The sequence below is a fragment of the Elephas maximus genome, chromosome 20 (assembly GCF_024166365.1).
Source record: "Elephas maximus indicus isolate mEleMax1 chromosome 20, mEleMax1 primary haplotype, whole genome shotgun sequence".
In the NCBI taxonomy this organism is placed as follows: domain Eukaryota; kingdom Metazoa; phylum Chordata; class Mammalia; order Proboscidea; family Elephantidae; genus Elephas; species Elephas maximus.
In genome coordinates, this window is record NC_064838.1 from 72,192,729 (window position 1) to 72,216,826 (window position 24,098).

At 41.0% G+C, this 24,098-nt stretch overlaps 1 pseudogene; it reads left to right on the forward strand.

The window, feature by feature from the left end:
• Nucleotides 1-979: 979 nt before the first annotated feature.
• LOC126063647 (lysophosphatidylcholine acyltransferase 1-like) lies at nt 980-23,994 on the forward strand (annotated as a pseudogene).
• The last annotated feature ends 104 nt before the right edge of the window (nt 23,995-24,098 follow it).

The window sequence follows — 24,098 nt, forward strand, 5'->3', positions numbered from 1 at the left end:
TATACTGCTGCAGCTGTTTTTGAATGATCTTCAGCAAAATTTTGCTTGCATGTGATATTTATGATATTGTTCTATAATTTCCACTTTCAGTTGGATCACCTTTCTTGGGAATAGGCATAAATATGGATCTCTTCCAGTCAGTTGGCCAGGAAGCTGTCTTCCATATTTCTTGGCATAGATGAGTGAGCACTTCCAGCACTGCATCTGTTTGTTGAAACATCTCAATTGATATTCCATCAATTCCTGGAGCCTTGTTTTTCACCAATGCCTTCAGAGCAGCTTGCACTTCTTCCTTCCATACCATCGGTTCCCGATCATATGCCGCCTTTTGAAATGGTTGAACATCGACTAATTCCTTTTGGTACAATGACTCTGTGTATTCCTTCCATCTTTTTTTGATGCTTCCTGCATCATTTAATATTTTCCCCCATAGAATCCTTTACTATTGCAACTTGAGACTTGAATTTTTTCTTCAGTTCTTTCAGCTTGAGAAATGCCGAGTGTGTTCTTCTCTTTTGGTTTTCCATCTCCAGCTCTTTGCACATGTTGTAATGATACTTTGTCTTCTCGAGAGGCCCTTTGAAATCTTCTGTTCAGTTCTTTTACTTCATCAATTCTTCCTTTTCCTGTAGCTGCTCGACGTTGAAGAGTAAGTTTCAGAGTCTCCTCTGACGTCCATCTTGGTCTTTTCTTTCTTTCCTGTCTTTTCAGCAACCTCTTGCTTTCTTCATGGATGGTGTCCTTGATGTCATTCCACAACTCGTCTGGTGGTAGACTCCTTTTATTCAGAAGGGGGAGCGAAATATTCCTTAACTTTTGATTTTAACAAGTTATAATAGTTTAGGTTCTTTGCTGCCATTAACAGAATCCATGAAGGAATTTCTTAAAATTCTCTTCAGCAGCTCTCTGAGTCATTGGAAGACCTAGAAAAACAAAGCCTTGGCTAAGGTCCTAGAAGTGCCCTAAACCGTGCAGCAGAATGAGCGTGATTAAGAAACTGCTACTGCCCCCGTGGAACACCAAACGGCAGGGGCTCAGCTTGCCTTCATCGGCCCCTGCTGTCAGCATCAATGTCAATCCTGCATCAGGAGGTCGATCTTGCAACCACGGCCACCTCCGCGAGCTGAATTCCTCTGCCTCTACCGGGAAAATGGAAGCAAAGGCATAGCTTGCATAGCTTACATTGCCTACTCTCACAGGTGCTCCTGGTTACCAGAGACTAAGTTATAGGTCTGCAGCCTAGCTGCAAGGGACGCAGAAAGTTTGAGTCTGACTTGTATACTAGAGAGGTGGAATCAATAACCCAAATATAGAAAGGCTGTTTAAATGATTATGGCTCTCCTGAATATGACAAGAGTCCACTACTGATGTTATCGTTAGTTACCGTTGAGTCAGCCCCTGTCTCCTGGCAACCCCAAGTGTTACAGACCAGAACTGTTCCATAGGGTTTTCTCGGCTGTAGTCTTTATGTAAGTGTATCACCAGGCCTTTCTTCCACAGGGCCACTGGGGGACTTGGGTTAGTAGTCAAGTGCAAGCTGTTTGTGCCACTCAGGCACTTTTCATTACTGATACGCATGCTAAATACTTAAGGGTATTCACCAAAATAAGAAAAATAGAATGTGTAATTTCCAAACCTATACAGAATAAAAAAATTACAGAGAGAAAATTAGTGAATTGATTAGCACGTAAGAAAGAAGAAAAATGGAAGCAAATTAAAAGCATGGGAAATAGAAAAACCCAAATAAGTTTGTAGAAAGAAGTCCAAGTGTATTAATCACTATAAATATAAATGAATTAGACATTAATATTAGGCATAAGAATTTAAGTTAAGAAGGATTGGTAGGATAAAGGGGTGGTATGTAGTAATTATAAAAAGAAAAAGTCACCAAGAAAACATACAGTCTTCAACTTGTATTCACTTAACCTAAAGCATGACGTGGGAAATATAATCGAAAGACGCACTTGACCTAAAGTAAAATGGCTGAACTAATGCTAAGGCTCAGTATAACCTTTCACATAATTCAAACCCTGTTGCTTAGGAACCAACCCTGTCATTAACGAAATTCTTTTCTTTGTGGTCAGGCTAAGGATGTGGATACTGGGCGTCCTGGGGTCTGTAACCAAACCTTATCGAAACGCTTTGTGTTAGATCTCTTCAGAAAATCTTTTACTCTGAGTGACGTAATGTTTAACAACCTATTCCTGACGGTATCTGTCATGCTAACATCATGTCATCATTTTTTGACGGTCCTGAGACCCCCCTCTGCAAACACATACCTTGCAATTTTGTCCTTTAGCCAATGTATTCCAGTTGTATTAATGTAACCAGTGATGCTAAAAATCATGCTTTGCTTTGTCTCACCATTGATTGACCTCAGTCACTGTAAACCAATCAGAATATTGTGTTTTGTCTCTCCTCCTATGACACTATGCCTATATGTGATTTGTACCCCTTCCCTTGGATCTGTGAGCTTCAAACTCTGAGTTTTTCACGATCTCCATTTGAATGACACACTGCCTCCAATACATGTCTTTTATTTTACTTTAAAAGAATTGGAGAGTCTTTTCTCTACAACATTTGGCATAGTCTTGGTGGGATTCGGTGATGTCTTCCCCAGTGGACCAGAAGGAGCTGAAAAACCAGAGTCGGGCACTGACAAGCTCTTGCTTTCTCGGACCCCTTGGGACCTGTCCAGACGTGAGTGCTCCCAAGAGTGAGCCCCAAGTATTTCGGCATGGATCTTTGGTATTTATCAAAGCCATTTCTCAACTTTCACTTTCCCATTCGCTACTGAACAAGTTTGTTGGAGGATTGTGTTTTCAGCTCCATTTGGGGTGTTACGAAGTTGCCACTTACTGGCTGTATTCTGTTAAGTGTATTCATACTCATCTTTCTTTTGTTTTCTGTTTGCCTATTTCTAATTCACGAGTTTTGATTTGTGTGTGTGTGTGTTCACATGCATGTGTGTGTGTTCGCATGCGTGTGTGTGCACTTTAGGTGAGAGTGTACAGAGCGAATTAGTTTCTCATTCAACAGTTTATACACAAATTGTTTTGTGACATTGGTGCAATCCCCATAATGTGTCAACAGTCTCCCCTTCTCCACCTTAGGTTCCCTGTTTCCATTTATCCCGGTTTTCTGACCCTTTCTGCCTTCGATTTTGGGCAGGTGTTGCCCATTTGGTCTCATTTACAATCTAATTCATGATTTGAATGACTGTCTACCGAGGTGCTTTCCGGTCTTACAAGCTGCAAAAGTAAACGAATAAATAAAATAAGGGCACAAGTCAACCTCTTAAATGCCACAAGAGAACACATCTCAACTGCAGCAAAATACTCGTAGATTTTTTTCAAACCCTGAAGGTGCTGAAGTTCTCAGTGTACCTTTTAAGTTTTTGGTCAGTTGTTTCTTTTCATGGTCTGGACATTTTGCAGAAATCTTGAGCATGACAAGTCCACCATCTAGTGGATGAAAAATATAACTCCCTGCGCAAATGTTTCCTTTTTTTTTCCTCTGAAGGTGTATTAAGCTTAACACACTCTTTGGTTGTCAGCACGTACAAGTGTTTAGTAAGATGGGGAATGCCACCTCCAAAGACCATAGCGGACCTCCTTCTGTGACTCCCACCACTTACATGGCCAAAAACGGGGACTCCCATTTCAGTTCAGTATCTTTGGTGGTAGCACATGCTTACTACAGAAAATCCCTGGCCAGTTTGGGGGAGTTTTGAGCTCACTAAACTAACTTTTCTGAGCAGCGAGTTAGAGGCTAAAGGTTCTTGGACCAATCAGAACCAGTGGGAAGACTCTTTTAATTTGTTTTTGGAAGCTTCCAAGAGACAAAATGATGATAGTTTTGCCTACTCCAAGACACAGTGTTCAGGCAAGCAAAACAAAGAATTGCAATGCCAAAATTCTACTGTCACGACAGCATTTTCTCCTCCTCCCACTGCTCCTCTGGAGGCTGCTTCTCTGTATCCATCTATACCTTCTTGTCCTGATAATACTTTGTGTGAGCTTCCTTGTTACTCTAGGGAATCCTCAAAAGAAACCAAACTAGTAGCTACAAGAGAGACTAAAACAGTAATTGAGATGCTGTTCAAAATAAAATATCCAAAGGCAGGGGGAGACCTCCTGAGGTTGCTTTTGCTCCCTGGACTAAAGTGAAACCTCATGCCCTTGTTAAAGAATTTCTTGACCCTTGCGAAGATCATCAAAAGTTTTGTCAGAAGTTTAAGATTTTGTCAGAAACTTATGAACCTGGACGAGCAGATTTATGTAATGTATTACACACGTTACTAGAACCCTGGGGATGCTCCGAAGTAGATAAAAAAAAAAAGCCAAATGATTGCCATCGAGTCAATTCTGACTCATAGCGAGCTACAGGACAGGGTAGAACCACCCCATAGGGTTTCCAAGGGGTGGCTGGTGGATTTGAACTACCAATTTGGTTACCAGCCAAGCTCTTACCCACTGCATCACCAGGGCTCCATCAAAGGTGCATAGAAGAGGCTAAATAGAAAAAACCTGAGAAATCATTAGCTGTACAACCTAATGTCCCAGGTCTAGAATTACTAACTTAGATTAAAGCTATTGCTGCAGTTCTAGTGAATTTTTCCCCAAGGTTTTTCCCCAGAAGATAAACTGGGCTAAGGTTCAACCTTATAAGCAGGACAAAGATGAAAATGTTTGTAACTATAGGGATTATTTAACTAAACTTTTTGTGGATCATTAGTGTTAAATTTAGAAGATGCTGGAGCCAGATCTCTTTTAATTCTATTTTTTTGGAGGGCTCCACCCCAAACTGGCCGATTCAGTTAGACATCATCAATTAAACTGGGAAATGCTGAAACTTCAGAATTGATCTTGGCTCATAAATTAGCCCAAACCTTAGAACAAAGAGCTAGGGAATTGGAGCAGAAGGATAAAACATGGCAGAATAAATTAATGGCATTACAGTTACAACAATTACAATCTCCAGGTTGTAATAAAGGACTCAAACCCCGGTTTGGGAATAGACCCAGGGTTCCTCAATCAGTAGTTCCTGGCATTTGCTATTATTGGAAAAAGTCAGGCACACCAACCTAAAAATGTTCCCAGACCGAAGAAATTAAAGGGAATATTTTAGCTGACACAACCGCCAGACAGACTGCTTCCCAGTTACCTCTGGATTGTGAACGGCCTCAGTTGCGATCAGGACGAAAAGAGGGGCATAAAGGAAATTAGGGAAATAAAATGGGGGTCTTCTTTCACTTTTTCAAAGTCTAATTTCTCAAGAAAGATAAATCAAGTAGAGTTGGGCCTGGCAAAACTTAACCCAAACCTTCTTGATCTTTCCTGTTTTCCTGATTTCTTGGGTATCCTTAGTAAATATCAGCAGCTGACCTCTGAGGAAGAGATTAAGGACTGGGCATGGAATGAATGTTATCCGGATCCTACTATATGCTTGTGGGTTGGTCCTGTGGACAGATCTGTTTTGCCTCCTTGCCTTCATGTCCCATTGCTCTGAGCCTGTTTAATCGAGAAGATCAATTTGCCTGGGGAAAGCCTCATTGATTTCTTGGAATGGCATTTTTGGGGACATTTTGAGTCCACTGCCAACAACATATCTTTTAGCTCCACATCTTCTTACAGGACAAGAATGTTTATGACGCTGAGTGCTTATGGCTCAGACCTTTATAGCCCTTCTTACTGACATTGTCCCAACAAATCCTCCGTTCATAACAAATTTCGCCTTTGCAGCGACTGCCCTTCAGATATACCCCCCAACTTACTGATTGAAGAGTGTAGACAAAAAATTGCTGTTTGGCATGATTTGACCAGTCATCAGGCTTAGGATTCTGATGATGAGAGGGAACAATGGAAAGGGGAGGTGTCTTAGTTGTCCAGTGCCACTGTAACAAAAATACTACAAGTGGATGGCTTTAACAAAGAGAAATTTATTCTCTCACAGTCTAAGAAGCTAGAAGTCTGAAATCAGTGTGCCACCTCCAGGCTATCTTAGTCATCTAGTGCTGCCATAACAGAAATACCACAAGTGGATGGCTTTAACAAAGAGAAATTTATTTTCTCACAGTCTAGTAGGTTGCAAGTCCAAATTCAAGGTGTTGGCTCCAGGGGAAGGCTTTCTGTCTCTGTCGGTTTTGGAGGAAGGCTTCCCCTGGTCAAGGAGCTTCTCAGGCACAGGAACCCTGTGTCCAAAGGACACACTCTGCTCCTGCTGCTGCTTTCTTGGTAGTATGAGGTCCCCAACTCTGCTTGTTTCTCTTTCCTTTTATCTCTTGAGAGATAAAAGGTGGTGCAGGCCACACCCCAGGGAAACTCCCTTTAAGTTGGATGAGGGAGGTGACCTGGGTAAGGGTGGTGTTACAATCCCACCCTAGTCCTCTTAACATAAAATTACAATCACAAAATGGAGGACAACCACACAATACTGGGAATCATGGCCTAACCAAGTTGACAATATTTTGGGGGACAGAATTCAATCCATGACACAGATGATGCCTTTTTATCTCTTTTGGCTCTGGAGGAAGGTCCTTGTCATCATCTTCCCTTAGTCTAGGAGCTCCTCAGTGCAGGAAGCTAGAGCCCAAACGATGCACTCTGCTTCTGGCACTGCTTTCTTGGTGGTATGAGGTCCCCATGACTCTCTGCTCACTTCTCTCTTTTACATCTCAAAAGAGATTGGCTTAATCTTGTAGATTGAGTCCTGCCTAATTAACATAACTGCAATTAATCCCATCTCATTAACATTATAGAGATAGGATTTACAACACATAGGAAAGTCACATCAGATGACAAAATGGTGGGCAATCACACAATACTGGGAGTCAGGGCCTAGCCAAATTGATACACATATTTTGGGGGGATATAATTCAATCCATGACATACCATCCTTTAGCTCCCCAAAATTCATTGTCCTTGCCTCATGTAAAACACATTCACCCTATTATATCATAGCAAAAGTCTTAATTCAACTCCAAGTCTGAAATCAAAAATTCCTCTTCATCTGTGAAATCTAGAATACGAGTTTTCTGCTTCCAAAATACAGTGGTGAAACAGACACAAGCTAGACATTTCCATTACAATGGGAGAAATTGGAGGTAAAGAAGGAATAACAGGCACCAGGTAAGTTAGCAGAATAATGGCCTTGGCCTGCAGACTCTAGGTATTGGCCACACTCTCCAGATTCTAAGCGGAGGCGCCTCAGCCCTGGCAAGGCAAATCTGCCCCCTCAGCTTCAGGTGCACCATTCTCTTAGGCCATCTGAGTAGCAACTCCACCCTTAGAAACTCCAGAGGCCATGGCTCCCCAATTTGAGACCCCAGAAGTCCTGGACATACCCTCTGAGACTGAAGCAGCTTCGCTTCCTGTGTTCCTTGTCTCTTCAGCTTCTGCTTCCTGGTTTCTTAGCCTCTCAGCCCTTCGGGCCTCACCTCCCACATCTGCCCTACTGGGGCAAGTGTTCCAAAGCTCTTTAGGTCCACTGATAGGTGCCTGGAGGTACCCCACTCCACCAGTTAACTTCAGCCAGAAGGCACTCAGCTCTCTCATTCCATGGATCAGCAAGCCTAGTTCCACTGATAAGTGCCTGAAGGCACCTCACTCCACCAGGAAGCCTCCTGTGCAAAGGTACATAGCACTCTCACTTCGTGGGTTGGCTCCAGCACTGTCTTCTGCCAATATCCTGGTTCTGCTGCTGCTGGTTGTCTGCTGCTGCTTCTTGCCATCTGCTCCGTCTCCAGTGCGATGGCTCTCCTTACCTCCTGAGTCCTCACCGCAATTGTCTTTGATGTATATAATAACACCAACTATCTCTTCTGAGCAAACTAGGCTTCTATTACACCTTAAAACTCTTGTAGCCGCTATCCATTCAGTTTCAAAACTGAATCCATATTTTTTCTTTAAATTTTTTATTGTTCTTTAAGTGAAAGTTTACAAATCAAGTCAGCCTTTCATACAAAAACTTATATACACCTTGCTAGATACTCCCAATTGCTCTGCCCCTAATGAGACAACCCACTTCCTCCCTCCTCTCTTTTCGTGTCCATTCACCAGCTTCTAACCTCCTCTACCCTCTCATCTCCCCTCCAGACAGGAGATGCCAACATAGTCTCAAGTGCCCACCTGATCCAAGAAGCTCACTCCTAACCAGTATCCCCCTCCATCCCATTGTCCAGTCCAATCCCTGTCTGACGAGTTGGCTTTGGGAATGGTTACTGTCCTGGGCCAACAGAAGGTTCGGGGGCCATGACTGCTGGGGTCCTTCTAGTCTCAGTCAGGTCATTAAATCTGGCCTTTTTACAAGAATTTGAGGTGTGCATCCCACTGCTCTCCTGCTCCCTCAGGGGTTCTCTGTTGTGTTCCCTGTCAGGGCAGTCATCGGTTGTAGCCAGGCACCATCTAGTTCTTCTGGTCTCAGGCTGATGTAGTCTTTGGTTTATGTGGCTCTTTCTGTCTCTTGGGCTCGTAATAACCATGTGTCTTGGGTATTCTTCATTCGCATTTGGTCCAGGTGGGTTCAGACAAATTGATGCATCTTAGATGGCCCCTTGCTAGCATTTAAGACCCCAGCCACGACTCCCCAAAGTGGGATGCAGAATGTTTTCTTAATAGATATTATTATGCCCATTGACTTAGATGTCCCCTGAAACCATGGTCCGGAAACCCCCGCCACTGCTAAGCTGGCCTTCGAAGCATTCAGTTTATTCAGGAAAATTCTTTGCTTTTGGTTTAGTCCAGTTGTGCTGACCTCATTGGTATTGTGTGTTGTCTTTCCCTTCACCTAATTAAAAAAAAAAAAAAAAATTTTTTTTTTTTTTTACCTACTATCTATTTAGTAAATACCCTTTCCTACCCTCCCTCCTTCCCCCCTCTTGTAACCATCAAAGAATATTGTCTTCTCTGTTTACACTATTTCTCGAGTTCTTATAATGGTGGTCTTATACAATATTTGGAAACCCTGGTGGCATAGTGGTTAACTGCAATGGCTGCCAACCAAAGGGTCGGCAGTTGGAATCTGCCAGGTGCTTCTTGGAAACTCTATGGGGCAGTTCTACTCTGTCCTATAGGGTCGCTATGACTTGGAATCAACTTGGCGACACTGGGTTTGGTTTGGTTTTTTGATACAATATTTGTCCTTTTGCAACTGACTACTTTCAGTCAGCATAATGCCTTCCACATTCCTCCATGTTATGAAATGTTTCACAGATTCATCACTGTCCTTTATCGATGCCTAGTATTCCATTCTGTGAATATAAAAATACCATACTTTATTTATCCAGTCATCCACTGATGGGCATGTTGGTTGCTTCCATCTTTTTGCTGTTGTAAACAGTGCTGCAATGCTCTTATTTTTCTAGGATATATTCCAAGGAGTGGGATTGCTGGATCATGCAGTAGTTCTATTTCTAGCTTATTAAGAAAGCACCAAATCGATTTCCAAAGTGGTTTACAATTTTACATTCCCACCAGCAGTGCATAAGTGTTCCAGACTCTCCACAACCTCTCCAACATTTATTGTTTTGTGTGTTTTGGATTAATGCCAGCCTTGTTGGAGTGAGATGGAATCTCATCATAGTTTTGATTCGCATTTCTCTAATGGCTGATGAAAGTGAGCACTTCCTCATGTATCTGTTAGCTACCTAAATGTCTTCTTTAGTGAAGCGTCTGTTCCTTTCTTTTGCCCATTTTCTAATTGGATTATTTGTCTTTTTGTAGTTGAATTTTTGCAGTATCACGTAGATTCTAGAGATCAGACACTGATCGGAAATGTCATAGCTAAAAACTTTTGCCCAGTCTGTAGGTAATCTTTTTATTCTTTTGGTAAAGTCTTTGGATGAGCATAGGTGTTTCATTTTTAGGAGCTCTGAGTTATCGAGTTTTTCTTCTGCATTGCTGGTAATGTTTTGTATACTGTTTATACCAAGTATTAGGGCTCCTAATGTTGTCCCTGTTTTTTTCTCCCATGATCTTTATCGTTGTAGATTTTATATTTAGATCTTTGATCCATTTTGAATTTGCTTTTATGCAGGGTGTGAGGTATGGGTCTTGTTTCATTTTTTTGCAGATGGATTTCCACTTATGCCAGCACAATTTGTTAAAAAGACAGTCTTTTCCCCATTTAACTGATTTGCGACCTTTGTCAAATATCAGCTGCTCATATGTGGATGGATTTATGTCTGGATTCTCAATTCTGTTCCATTGGTCTATGCATCTGTTGTAGAACAAGTACCGAACTATTTTGACTACTGTGGCTGTATAATAGGTTCTAAAATCAGGTAGAGTGAGGCCTCCCACTTTGTTCTTCTTTTTCAGTAATGCTTTACTTATCCACGGCCTTTTCCCCTTCCATATGAAGTTGGTGATTTGTTTCTCCATCTCATTAAAAAATATTGTTGGGATTTGGATCAGAATTACATTGTATCTATCGATTGCTTTTGGTAGGATAGACATTTTTACAATGTTAAGTCTTCCTATCCATGAGCAAGGTATGTTTTTCCAGTTATGTAAGTCTCTTTTGGTGTCTTGCAGATGATTTTTGTAGTTTTTTTTGTGTAAGTCTTTTACATCTCTGGTAACATTTATTCCTAAGTATTTTATCTTCTTGGGGGCTACTGTAAATGGCATTGATTTGGTGATTTCCTCTTCAATGTTCTTTTTCTTGGTGTAGAGGAATCCAACTGATTTTTGTATGTTTATCTTGTATCCCCATACTCTGCTGAACTCTTCTATTAGTTTCAGTAGTTTTCTTCAGGATTCCTTAGGATTTTCTGTGTATAAGATCATGTCATCTGCAAGTAGAGATACGTTGACTTCTTCCTTACCAATCTGGATGCCCTTTATTTCTTTACCTAGCCTAATTGCTCTGGGTAGGACCTCCAGCCAGAGCAAGAGTGGTGATAAAGGGCATACTTGTCTGGTTCCCGTTCTCAAGGGAAATGCTTTCAGGCTCTCTTCATTTAGGATGATGTTGGCTATTGGCTTTGTATAAATGCCTTGGATTATGTTGACGAATTTTTCTTGTATTCCTATTTTGCTGAGAGTTTTATCATGAATGGATGTTGAACTTCCTCAAATGCCTTTTCTGCATCAATTGATAAAATCATGTGATTCTTGTTTTTTGTTCTATTTATGTGGTGGATTACATTAATTGTTTTTCTAATGTTGAACCATCCCTGTATACCTGGTATGAATCCCACTTGGTCATGGTGAATTATTTTTTGATATGTTGTTGAATTCTATTAGTTAGAGTTTTGTTGAGGATTTTTGCGTCTACATTCATGAGGAATATAGGTCTATAATTTTCTTTTCTTGTGGTGTCTTTACCTGGTTTTGGTATCAGGGATATGGTGGCTTCATGGAATGAGTTTTTAAGTATACCATCCTTTTCTATGCTCTGAAATACCTTTGGTAGTAGTGGTGTTAACTCTTCTCTGAGAGATTGGTAGAACTTTGCAGTGAAGCGATCCAGGCTAGGGCTTTTTTTTTTGTTGGAAGTTTTTCGATTACCTTTTCAATCTCTTCTTTTGTTATGGGTCTATTTAGTTGTTCTACCTCTGTTTGTGTTAGTTTAGGTATGTAGTGTGTTTCTAGGAATTCATCCATTTCTTCTAGGTTTTCAAATTTGTAAAAGTTCAATTTTTCATAGTAATGTGATATGATTCTTTTAATTTCAGTTGGGTCTGTTGTAATATCATGCATCCCATTTCTTATTGGGGTTATTTGCTTCCTCTCCTGTTTTTCTTTTGTCACTTTGGCCAATGGTTTATCACTTTTGTTGATTTTTTCAAAGAACCATCTTTTGGTCTTGTTAATTCTTTCAAAAGTTTTTCTGTTTTCTATTTCATTTAGCTCTGCTGTAATTTTTGTTGTTTTCTTCTGGTGTCTGAGGATTTCTTTTGTTGCTCTCTATTTGTTCAAGTTGTAGGGATAATTCTTTGATTTTGACCCTTTCTTCTTTTTATATGTGTTCGTTTATTGATATAAATTGACCTCTGAGCAATGCTTTTGCTGTGTCGCAAAGGTTCTCATAGGAAGTGTTTCCATTCTCATTGGATTCTGTGAATTTCTTTATTCCATCCTTAATGTCTTCTATACTCCAGTCTTTTTCGAGCAAGGTATTGTTCAGTCTCCAAGTATTAGATTTCTTTTCCCTGCTTTTTCTGTTATTCATTTCTACTTTTATGGCCTTATGGTCAGAGAAGATTCTTTGTAATGTTTCAATCTTTTGGATTCTGTGGTCTATTGTAGAGAATGTTCCATGTGCATTGGAAAAAAAAGTATACGTGGCTGCTGTTGGGTGGAGTGTTCTGTATGTCTATGAGGTCAGGTTGGTTGATTGTGGCATCGAGATCTTCCCTGTCTTTATTGAGCTTCTTTCTGTATGTCCTATCCTTCATCGAAAGTGGTGCTTTGAAGTCTCCTACTATTATTGTAGAGCTGTCTCTCTCACTTTTTAATGCTGATAGAGTTTGTTTTATGTATCTTGGAGCCCTGTCATTGGGTGCAAAAATATTTAATATGGTTATATCTTTTTAGTATATTGTCCCTTTTTTTCCTTATCTTTTCCGATGGATTTAACTTTAAAGTCTATTTTGTCGGAAATTACTATTGCCACTTCTGCTCTTTTTTGATTGTTGTTTGCTTGATATATTTTTTCCACCCTTTGGGTTTTAGTTTGTTTTTGTCTCTAAGTCTAAGGTGTGTCTCTTGTAAGCAGCATATAGAGGGATTTTTTTTTTAAATCTGTTCTGCCACTCTCCATCTCTTTATTGGTGCATTTAGTCCATTTACATTCAGGGTAATTATGGATAGGTATGAATTTAGTGCTATCATTTTGATGTCTTTTTTTGTGTGTTGTTGACAGTTTCTTTTTCACACTTAATTTTATGTGCTGAATAGATTACCTTTCCTCATACTCATTGTTGTTGATTTTTTTTCTGGTGAGTCTGTATTTTTTTCTTGCATTTTATTTTCATGTGTTGGATAGTTTGTCCCTTTTGTGATTGCCTTATTATTTACCCTTACTTTTCTAAATTTGAACCTAACTTTTATTTCTTTGTATTGCCTTGTCTTTGTCTCCGTATGAAAGATCTATGACTACATTTCTTAGTCCCTCTTTATTTTTTTAATGTTGTCTTCTTTGACATAACATCACTTTTTCCCTGTTTTGAGCGTTTTTTAAAATAATTTTTATTGTGCTTTAAGTGAAAGTTTACAAATCAAGTCAGTCAGTCACATATAAGCTTATATACACCTTATTCCATACTCCCACTTACTCTTAAGCATTTTTTTAATCTTGATTTATTTTTTTGATTTCACTGTCTTGGTTGACTTCTGATTGCTCCGCCCTGTGTTCTAGTCTTGGGCTGGTACCTAGTATTATTGATTTTCTAACCAACGAACTCCCTTTAGTATTTCTCATAGTTTTGGTTTGGTTTTTATGAATTCCCTAAACGTCTGTTTATCTGGAAATGTCCTAATTTGACTTTCATATTTGAGACACAGTTTTGCTGGATATATGATTCTTGGCCGGCAATTTTTTTCCTTCAGTTTTTGTATAAGGCATCCTATTGCCTTGTTGCCTGCATGGTTTCTGCCATGTACTCCGAGCTTATTCTTATTGATTCTCCTTTGTAGGTGACTGTTTATCTCTAGATGCTCTTAAAATTCTCTCTTTATCTTTGGTTTTGGAAAGTTTGATTATAATATGTTTTGGTGCCTTTCTTTTAACGTCTACGTCATGTGAAATTCGATGAGCATCTTAGAGAGATATCTTTTCATCTTTCACGATATCAGGGAAGTTTTCTGCCAGCAATCTTCGAAGATTCTCTCTGAATTTTCTGTTATCCCTCCCTGTTCTGGTACTGCAGTCACTCATAGGTTATTTATCTTGTTAGAGTCCCACATGATTCTTAAGGTTTCTTCATTTTTTCAAATTCCTTTATATGATTTTTCTTGAAGTATATTGGTGCCAAGTGCTGTATTTTCAACTTCAGAAATTCTGCTTTCCACTTGCTCAGTTCTGCCCCTCTGACTTTCTATTCAGTTGTCTCCTTCTGTAATTTTATTGTTACTCTTCTGAATTTCTAATTGCTGTCTGTCCATGGATTTTTCCAGCTTATTAAATTTTTCATTATGTTTCTGTATAACCTTTTTCATTTCTTCAACTACTTTATCTGTGTGTTCCTTGGCTTGTTCTGCGTATTGCCTCATTTCCTTCCTGATGTCTTGAAGGGTTCTGTATATTAATCTTTTGTATTCTGCCTTTGGTAATTCCAGGAAGGCACTTTCATCTAGAAGATCCCTTGGTTCTTTGTTTTGAGAGCTTGTTGAGCCGATCATGGTCTGTTGCTTTATGTGACTTGATATTGACTGTCGTCTCTGAGCCATCTATAAGTTATTGTATTAGCTTATTTTATGTTTGCTTACTGTGTTGTAGCTTTTTGCTTTGGTTTGTTTTGATATTCCCAAATGGGTTGCCTGGGTGAGCTAGCTTGATTATTTTCGCCTTTGGAGCTCTGACGTCCTGTCCCTCGATGGCTACAGCTGTTATCAGGCATATCAGTCTAGGAGTCCATTCAGTTTTCTTGCATGAATTCAGCTCAGGTATCCAGGTAGCCGATTATCAATATGTGGTACAGGCTCTGTCCTACAGTCTTAGAGGGGCAGGGGTGATTGGTGCAGGTACTGGTACCTGGTTGCAGCAGGGCATCATACTCTGAACAAGGCAGAGGCCTGAGAATCATCCCCCACGTGTCTCTGAGGAAAGCATGTCCCTGTTCCCTAGAGCCTATAGGTGGTGGTGGTGGGGGGGGCTCTGCAGACAGACCATGGGCACACAATGATTTTGGTTGTAAGGACTGGGAGGTACCAGTTCTCCTTGGACCCTTGTCGCGGGTGGCTGGGTGACCTGAGTGGAGCCTCCAGTCCTTTAGCCCCTGATGTGGGTAGGTGAGGACCCTGTGTAATAAGCAAAGCAATGTCAGACATCAAAGTCTCACCTCTCCACCACACAGCTGAAATGGTTGTAGTCTGCCAAGGAGGGCCTATTCTACTGAAATAGGCCCACACAAGTCCATGCAGAGGGGAAAGGTACTCAAAGTCCATGGACCGTTTATGCCCAGACAGGAGCCGCTCCTGTCCTGAGCTCTTCTGGTTAGTGGAGCTGGCAAATTATCTTTTCCCCTAATTGCAGTTTTATTCCTTCTCCAAGGCTGAGAGGATGGCTCTAGGCACTGAACAGGGCCTATCTCAGGGCCAGGAAAATCAGCTGCTGAAGCCGACTTGGGATCGGGGCGGGAGGTGGTGTGGTAAAATATACGCAGGTACTTAGCTTTTGCCAAGAGCCCTGTTCTTCTTTGGTTCCAGAGGTATGAGTAGGCTGTGTGGCTGGCTGCTTCTCCCTGAGGAAACTGCCACCGAACACTAGTACCAGCCTGCCACAGCAGCTCCCAGGAATGGTGCCTGAGTGCTCCCGGTGATTCAGGTCCAGTAACTCCTCTCTGCTTCTGAAATGTCTCTTCCTCCCCCTGACTCTCAGTTTGTTTTCTAACCTGCCTTTGATGTTCAGGGCTCCTGGCTTGTCATAAATATACTCGTTTCACTTGTTTTTTCAGGTCTTTGTTGTAAGAGGGCTCACTGGAAGCATTTGTTTATTCCACCATCTTGGCCCCTCCTTCCTCTGCATCCACATTTTAGGTATCTGTTAGAGCAGCACCTCACTCCTGGTAACAAATTCTGTCTTGGTTATCTAGGGCTGCTATGACAGAAATACCACAAGTGGATGGCTTTATGACAGAGAATTATTCTCTCAGTCTAGGAAGCTAGAAGACTGAATTCAGGGTGCAAGCTCCAGACGATGGCTTTCTCTCTCAGCTGTGGAGGAAGGTCCCTGTCATCAATCTTCCCTTGGTCTAGGAGCCTCTTAGTGCAGGAACCTCAGGTCCAAAGGACGCACTCTTCTCCTGGTGCTGCTTCTTGATTGTATGAGGTCCCCATGTCTGTCTGCTCACTTCTGTCTTGTATATCAAAAGAGATTGGCTTAAGATACAATCTAATTTTGTATATTGAGTCCTGCCTCATTAACATAACTGCTACTAATCCCATCTCATTAACATCATAGAGATAGAATTTACAACACACAGGAAAATCACATCAGATGACGAAATTGTGGACAGTCACACGATACTTGGTATCATGGCCTAGCCAAATTGATACACATATTTTTGGGGGACACAATTTAATCCATGGCAGGACAGTTGTAAAATTAGTAAGAATACTTTCCTTTGGGAAAGGCCAGATTCAAAATCAGTAATCTTCAAGGACTTACACATTCTTTGGTCATGACCTTTCATGTGAAGGATCATTGAGCAGAGAGAAGACAATGGGAATTTTACATAAATATTTTTGGGGACACCTTGGAAGGCTTCAAATCAAGTAGCGAGGCTGTGCTCTGTTTGTTCTGAGTAGAATGGAGGTAAAATCTACCAACCCTCACCAGAGGGATACCCTCATCATCAGGGTGTCTCCTGGGAGATACCCATTGCTAATAGGACCTATGTTCAAATAGTAAGTGGATTTTATTCAACCAGCTCCCACCAATGGTTATACATTTGTTTTAGTTGTGATTTGTGGATATTCACATTTAGTAGAAGATTTTCCCTGTCACCAAGCTATGGCAACTTTTGTGGCTAAGAAATTGCTGGAAAATATCATTCCCACTTGGGGCTCCAGCCATCCTTGGCAGTGATTTAGGTACCCCACTTTACCGGACAAGTGATCGCTGCTATTTGTAAAGTATTTCCTGTTTTTTTGTCAGCTCCGTCGTTCTTACCACACGCAGTCCTCTGGATTTGTGGAACGGAACAACGGTATCGTAAAGACCTAATTGGCAAAACTTTCATCTTCAGTGGGGCTGATCTGACCCTCATAAATTGACCCCTTATGAGATAATTGCAGGGTAGCCAATGAATTTACCTTATTTATCAGGAGCTGCTGATTCAGATTTGATCCAAGGCAATTCATTAAAATATTGCCAGGCCTTATTTCATTATGCCAAGGAGTATGCTCCTCAAGCAAGCATTTGATGGCGGAGGTACTGAATGGCTCACAAGGCCTCCTCTTGCACCTGGCAATTATGTTTATTGGAAGACACATCAATTAAAGGATTCACTTGAGCCTTGTTGGAAGGGTCCATACCTATTCCCCCTAATTCATCCTTGTGTTCCTAAATTACAAGGAGTTAAGGAGTGAGGCCATTTATCTCAACTGAAAAAGACTACAGCACCTGTTTGTACTAGAAGCCACAGAAGAACTCAAAGTGAAATTCACTTGTGTTCAAACATGAAGTAGATGACTGCAAGAGTGAATAACTTACCCCAGGTCATGGAGCTGGAACATGCAAGTGGCTAAGACCTTTAGGCTCTGTTATACTGCTATCTTTCTAGCTTTAGCGATTCTGTATCTGTTGTATACTTAAGAATTATTTTTTGGTAAACATTTATGCAGCTTTTGGAGATTTTTGGAGTTAGTTTGGTAATTTTAACCAAACCCATTGCTGTTGAGTTCTTACTGACTCATAGTGACCCCATAGGACAGAGTAGAACTGCCCCATAGGGTTTCCAAGGAGCACTTGGTCCATTTGAACTGCAGACCTTTTGGTTAGCAGCTGAACCTTAACTACTACACCATCAGGGTTTCCTTGGTGATTACAGGCACAGTTATTTTTTCTGGATGTTTGTGGTAGTATTCCTTTTCCATATTTGTGTTCTAATCATGACTCGCATTACTGCTTTAATACCTTTATTGTTTCCTTTTTCTATTGCTTGGCAAGAAAATGCTTTTATCAAATTAGTTATATCAGTAGCCAGTGATAACAATTTAACTGAATGCTGGATGCATCACTCTTCCCCTCAGTCTACACAAGATCATACTGATCCTTTTGCTGTGCCAGTATTAGATTATAAATCCACACCTGATTTTACTGTTGATTTTGAGAAACCCTTTAAATGGGCTATTCATGTCACATTATGGCTACTTCCAGAATTACCCACTTATCCATCAGCTCCCTGTTACAATCTTAACAATGCATGGTTAGAATGTTTTATTCTATCCACACCATGCAATCTTTTTATTGATGGTGTTCGATATTATTCTACAATAGTAGCAGATAGTCATTTTAAAAATAATTTAAAAAAACTCTCAGTTTGTGCCTGACTCAAGGATCCCCTGGAATTTGGAGAATTATCCATTTGTGATGATTCATTAACTGCAAAGTGACTCGGAAGGGCCAATCAGTCCATCCCATTTCCTTATATTCAAACCGGGGCAGACATGTTGTGTGCCCCATCCAGATGTGTCTTTTTGTGTGGAGGATCAGCTTATTCAAGGGAAAACTCTGATAAGTCACTCTATATTTGGGCATTGTCATGTTTACATGGTTGGAATATATGCTAGGCCCATGCACCTTAAAGATGCTAGGAGTTACCATGAGTATTCATTCATACAATGACGCCTTGCTATTGAACAGTAACTTCAAATTAATATCCATAAAGAAGATAGAACTTGTCCTCTCAGGTAATACCATCATTTATTACCAGGATGGGGAGATCCTTATTATGTGCTGTTGTGCCCTGGCTTGGTACTATGCAATAAAACATCCCATTAGCAATTTATCTGCCACTATGGCTAAAATTTTTTTATGGCTAAAATTGTTGATGATGTGGCCAATGGAATGGCCGCCCAACAAAAAACCTTTAGAATCCTTGGCAAAAGTAGTATTGGACTATGGAATAGTTCTAGATTTCCTCTTAGCCCAGCAAGGAGAGTTTTGCTCCATTGCTAACACCTATTGTTGCTCTTGGATTAACTGGAGATGTTGAACAGGATATTGCTAAGATTCATCCAATGACTGTTTGGTTACAGTCTATACCCCTATAACTTTACCATTCTTTTTTTATATCTTCAGTTGGCTACTTAATAGTGCAGATTCTTGGTTATGGTCTCGGTTGCAAACTGGGTTAATTATTTTAATAATAATTTTTATTATTGGAATTATAAAATGTGTTATGCAATGTGCATCTACAACAGGAACTGATAACCCTTCCTCATCTCATGCTCAGAGAATTATGTATATCAACACTGCATTCAAGATCATGCTCAAAGAATTATGCATATCAACACTGCATTCAGGAACCCAAAATTAGAGAAGCCTCTTGACTTACGTTAGCCATTTGAAAGTAAGTCAGCTTGTTCCTCCAATGTGGCCATACTCTATCCACTTCCCATACCGAAATCACTGAAGACAGCAGTTGCTCAGCCATAGCATGATGGACTTACTGGAGCTGCCCAGCAACCAAGATACCGATGGTCCCTGATTATGGGGGAAAAGGGGCTTAACGTGAAAAACTAGAAAGGAATAAATTATGAAGGTTGAGCCACCACCTGGGAGCAGCATATTGACAAACTCATGCGGAAGACATTATGCCCATAACTGTGAACAAAGGATGTTCTTCAGAACCCTTGATCAAAAGAACAGAATGATGTGGGATATAAACTCAAAAGAGGCATCTGATGTAAAGTAAAATGGGTGAACTAATGCTAAAGCTCAGTATAATCTTTCACACAGATTCAAACCCTGTTGCTTAGGAACCAACCCTGTCATTAAGGAAACTATTCTTTGTGGTCAGGCTAAGAATGTGGATATTACATGTTCTGGGGTCTGTAACCAAACCTTATTGGAAGTTTTTGTGTTAGATCAGTCCAGAAAATCTTATGCTCTGAGTGAGGTAATGTTTAGGAATCTGTTCCCGACAGTATCTGTTACGCCATCATCATTTCATCATTTTGTGATGGTCATGAGACCCTCTCCACAAACACATACCTTGCAATTTTGTCCTTTAGCCAATTCATGTATTCTAGCTATATTAATGTAGCCACAAATGTTAAAAATCATGTTTTGCTTTGTCCCACCTTTAATTGATTTCAGTCACTGTAAACCAATCAGAATATTGTGTTTTGTAGTTCCTCCTATGGCATATAACTATGTGTGATTTGCACTCTCTCCCTTGGATCCATGAGCTTCGGACTCTGAGGTTTTCACAGTCTCCATTTGAATGACATATTGGCTTCAATAAATGTCTTTGATTTATTCTAACAGAGTTGGAGAATCTTTTCTCTACAACAAGCATAATTTGGTGAAACTAGTTGGAGAATTGGCAAATGCACCATCAAAAACTAATAGACGAAGAGACAAAAGGTTTAAATAAAATCAATAAGCTTAATATCAGCGTGTACATAAAATCAGTAGTAGACAACTATCCACACCACTCCCTCAAGACAGTAAGTCCAGCCATTTTACAGGTGAATATTACTAAACTTACAAAAGAAAACATTTTTCTTTTATTTAACAAAGTAAATAGGAAGCTAAAAACACAGCACCCAGAGACCAGGTGTGTAGTACAAAGACTTGACGCAGCAGGTGCTGTTCAGACACCTTGCCTTTTAACCCAAAACAGTTGCTGTCGGGTTGATTCTGACTCGTGGAGACCCCACATGTGTCAGAATAGAACTATACTCCATAGGGTTTTAAATGTTTGATTTTTTAAGAATTAGACTCAAAAGCCTTTCTACTGAGGCACCTCTGGGTAGACTCGAGTCTCCAGCCTTTCAGTTAGCAGCCAAGCACATTAACCATTTGTATAAACCTTCTGACATATTCAACTTTTTGATAAGTGCAGTCATTTAAGCAACAGGACCATTCAGAGCCACTTCATTTATTCGAAAAGTCTTCCACATGACTGCTTCAAGGGTATCTTGGCTGGCGATGGCTCTTCTGTGGTTCAAATACATGTGAAATGCATATGTGGTTCAAATCCATGCAAAATGCATATAATATACTTCTGTAAGAAAATATACAATAATTGTATGTGTAGTATGATATAAACTCTGGGAGGAAAAAAAGCAGGCAAACATCTATGAAGAGTAAAAAAGACTGGAAGAAAATATACCACAATGTTAAGTGAAGTTAAGTTTGAATGACAGAAGTGTGAGTCGTTTCTTCTCTTTTCGATTTTTCTTTAGTGAGAAATAATTTAGTAGTTTCCAAATATATTGATGCTTCTTATTAAACTTAAAAACTTTTAATGGTTCTATTACTTCATTGAAACAAACAGAAAACAACTAGCAAAATAGCAACAGAAAGCCTAACCGTATCAATGAGAACATTAAAATTGAATGGACTAAACACCCCAATCCAAAGGCAGAGATTATGTGACTGGATAAAACAACAGGATCCAACAATGGGTCTTGCTGCTTACAAGAGGAACACCTTAGATTCAAAGACACAAGTAGGTTGAAAATAAAGAATAGAAAAAGATATAGTATGTAAACAGTAACCATAAGAGAGCTGGAATGGCTATATTAACATCACATTAAATAGACTTTAAAACAAATATTACTATGGACCTTTTTGATAGCCAATACATCTAGAATATATAACAATTATAAATGTCCTTCAACAACAGACCCCCAAAATGCATGAAGCAGATACTGGAAGAATTAAAAGAGGAAATAGACAATTCATCAATAATAGTTAGGGATTTCAATACCCCACTCTCAGTCATTGATGGAATACCTATAGAAGACTTTAACACTACTCATCAACTTGACATGACTGATATTTATAAAATGTCCAAAGACTGCAGAACACACGCTCTTTTCAAGTATACATGGAACATTGTCCAGTGTAGGCCATATTCAGAAGCCCAAAACAAGTCTCAATAAAATTAAAAAGACTGAAATTATATAAAGTGTGTTCTCTGATTCTCTGACCACAATGGAATTAAATTAGAAATCCACAACAGAAAGAAATATGAGAAAACACCAAATACTTGAAAATTAACACACTTCAAAATAATCCATGAATCAAAGAAGAAATCAGAAGAGACATTAAAAATAATTCAGACTTAATGAAAACAAAAACACAACATATCAAAACATATGCGATGTATCTTAAGCACTGCTTATGAAGAAATGTATAACTTTAAATGCCTATGATAGAAAAGAAGAGAAGTCACAAATAAAAAACCCTAAGCTTCCACCTTAGGAGACTACAAAACAATGAGCAAGCTAAACACAAAGGAAGCAAGAGGTATGAAATAATACTGTAGCTAAAAGAAAAACCCAGAGAAAATCAAATAAGCCAAGAGTTGGCTTTTTGAAAAGATCAACAAAATTGACAAACCGTTAACCCTTGGCTAGACTGACCAAGAAAACAAAAGAGAAGACACCGATTACCAAAATCAGGAAGGAAAGAGGGGGCACCACTACCAACCCTACAGAAATGAGAAGAATTATAAGGGGTCTGCCCGCCCTCCGCCTCGGTCCGCTCCGGCTCCTCTCACGGTGGTGGCTCTGCGGCTGGGGAGACCTGCCACAGGTCGCTCTGTCTCAGCCGCCAACTCCTCCAGCGCAGGGGCAGGTGAAGCGGTGGCTGTCACCCCAGGGGTGGAACCCCTTCGTGCACGAGCTGCGCTTCAGCACTCTGCAGAAGGCCCAGATCGCCATCATGACGCTGACCCTCTTCCCCATCTGACTCCTGTTTGCCGCCTTCACGATGCTGCTCGCCTGGTCCTTCCCTTTTGTACCTTCACTGGGATTTGCTGAGAGAAAACCAGAAGAGCCGTTGGCTTGTGGCAGAAGGTCGTGGACTTCCGGCTCAAGGCCGTCATGCAGACCACGTGATTTGCCGGCGACTCCCACCCAGTGGCCCAGAAGGGGTGACAGGCCCTACCGACTGAGGCGGCCATCCTGACCCTTGGCACCACACTCCTCGTACTTCAACGCCGTTCCCGTGACCATGGCGTCCATTGTGATGAAGGCAGAGAGCAGGGGTATCCCCATATGGGGAACTCTGATCAAGTGCATCCGGCCAGTGTGTCCGGATCAGACCAGGACTTGTGCAGGAAAACAGTGGAAGAGATAAAAAGAGGGGCTTAAGTCCAACGGGAAGTTATGACAATGATTTTTCCAGAAGGTACTTGTACCAATGGGACCTGCCAAACTACCTTGAAGACTGGTGTGTTTATCTTTGGTGTTCCTGTCCAGCCTGTGGTTTTAGGATACCCAGATAAGCTGGACATGATCACGTGGACGTGGCAAGGACCTGGAGTGTTGGAAATGCTGTGGCTCGCCCTGTGTCAGTTTCACAGTTAGGTGGAATGAGTTTCTCCAAGTTTACCACCCTTCCAAGGCGAAGAGGAGCCCGGCGCTATACGCCAGCAGCATGAGGCGCGTCATGGCAGAAACCCTGGGCTTCTCCGACATGGATTACACGTTTGAGGATTGTTAGCTGGCCCCAGGGGAAGGACAGTCCATCTCCCCTCTGACCCTTGCCTTCTAGAATTTGCCAGGCTTGTGAGAGGCCTGGGGCTAAAGCTAGAAAAACTTGAAAAAGATCAGAAAGCGCAAAGGTGAAGAAGGGCGAGAAGACTGACTTGTGGAGTTCACGGAGCACTTGAAGTACCGCTTTCCGACACGCTGGACTGCGTGTTCTCACTGTTTGATGAGAGCGGAGGTGGCAAGATGGACCTGCGGGAATATGTGATCGCCTTGTCCGTGGTCTGCAGAGCGTCTGAGACTCTGGACACCATCTAGCTGCCATTCAAGATGTATGCATGGCACGAGGACGGCTGCATAAATGAGGAAGACCTGTCCTGCATTCTGAAGACGGCCTTGGGCGCGGCAGAGCTGCTTCTGACAGACCTCTTCAGCGGTGTCGATGAAGATGAGAAGGGAAGAATCTCTTTTGCTAACAGGTTTGCACACATGTACCCAGACTTTGCAGAGCAATATCTGTATCCTGACCAGGCACGGTTTGAAACCTGCCCTTAGACTCTTGTCAGCGCCAACCCCGAACAGCGTCTGTACTGACTTCAGCCCCCAAAGCACTGACCCCGGGAGGAAGCCCCTCCATAGGAAACTGGACTAGGACAGAAGGTTCTGGAGTGAGGAACCTCCCCGGCTCTGTTGCCATGCCCTACCAGGGGCTGTGGCTCCCCATTTGCGCGTGAGGACATCTGGTGTTCTCTCTCT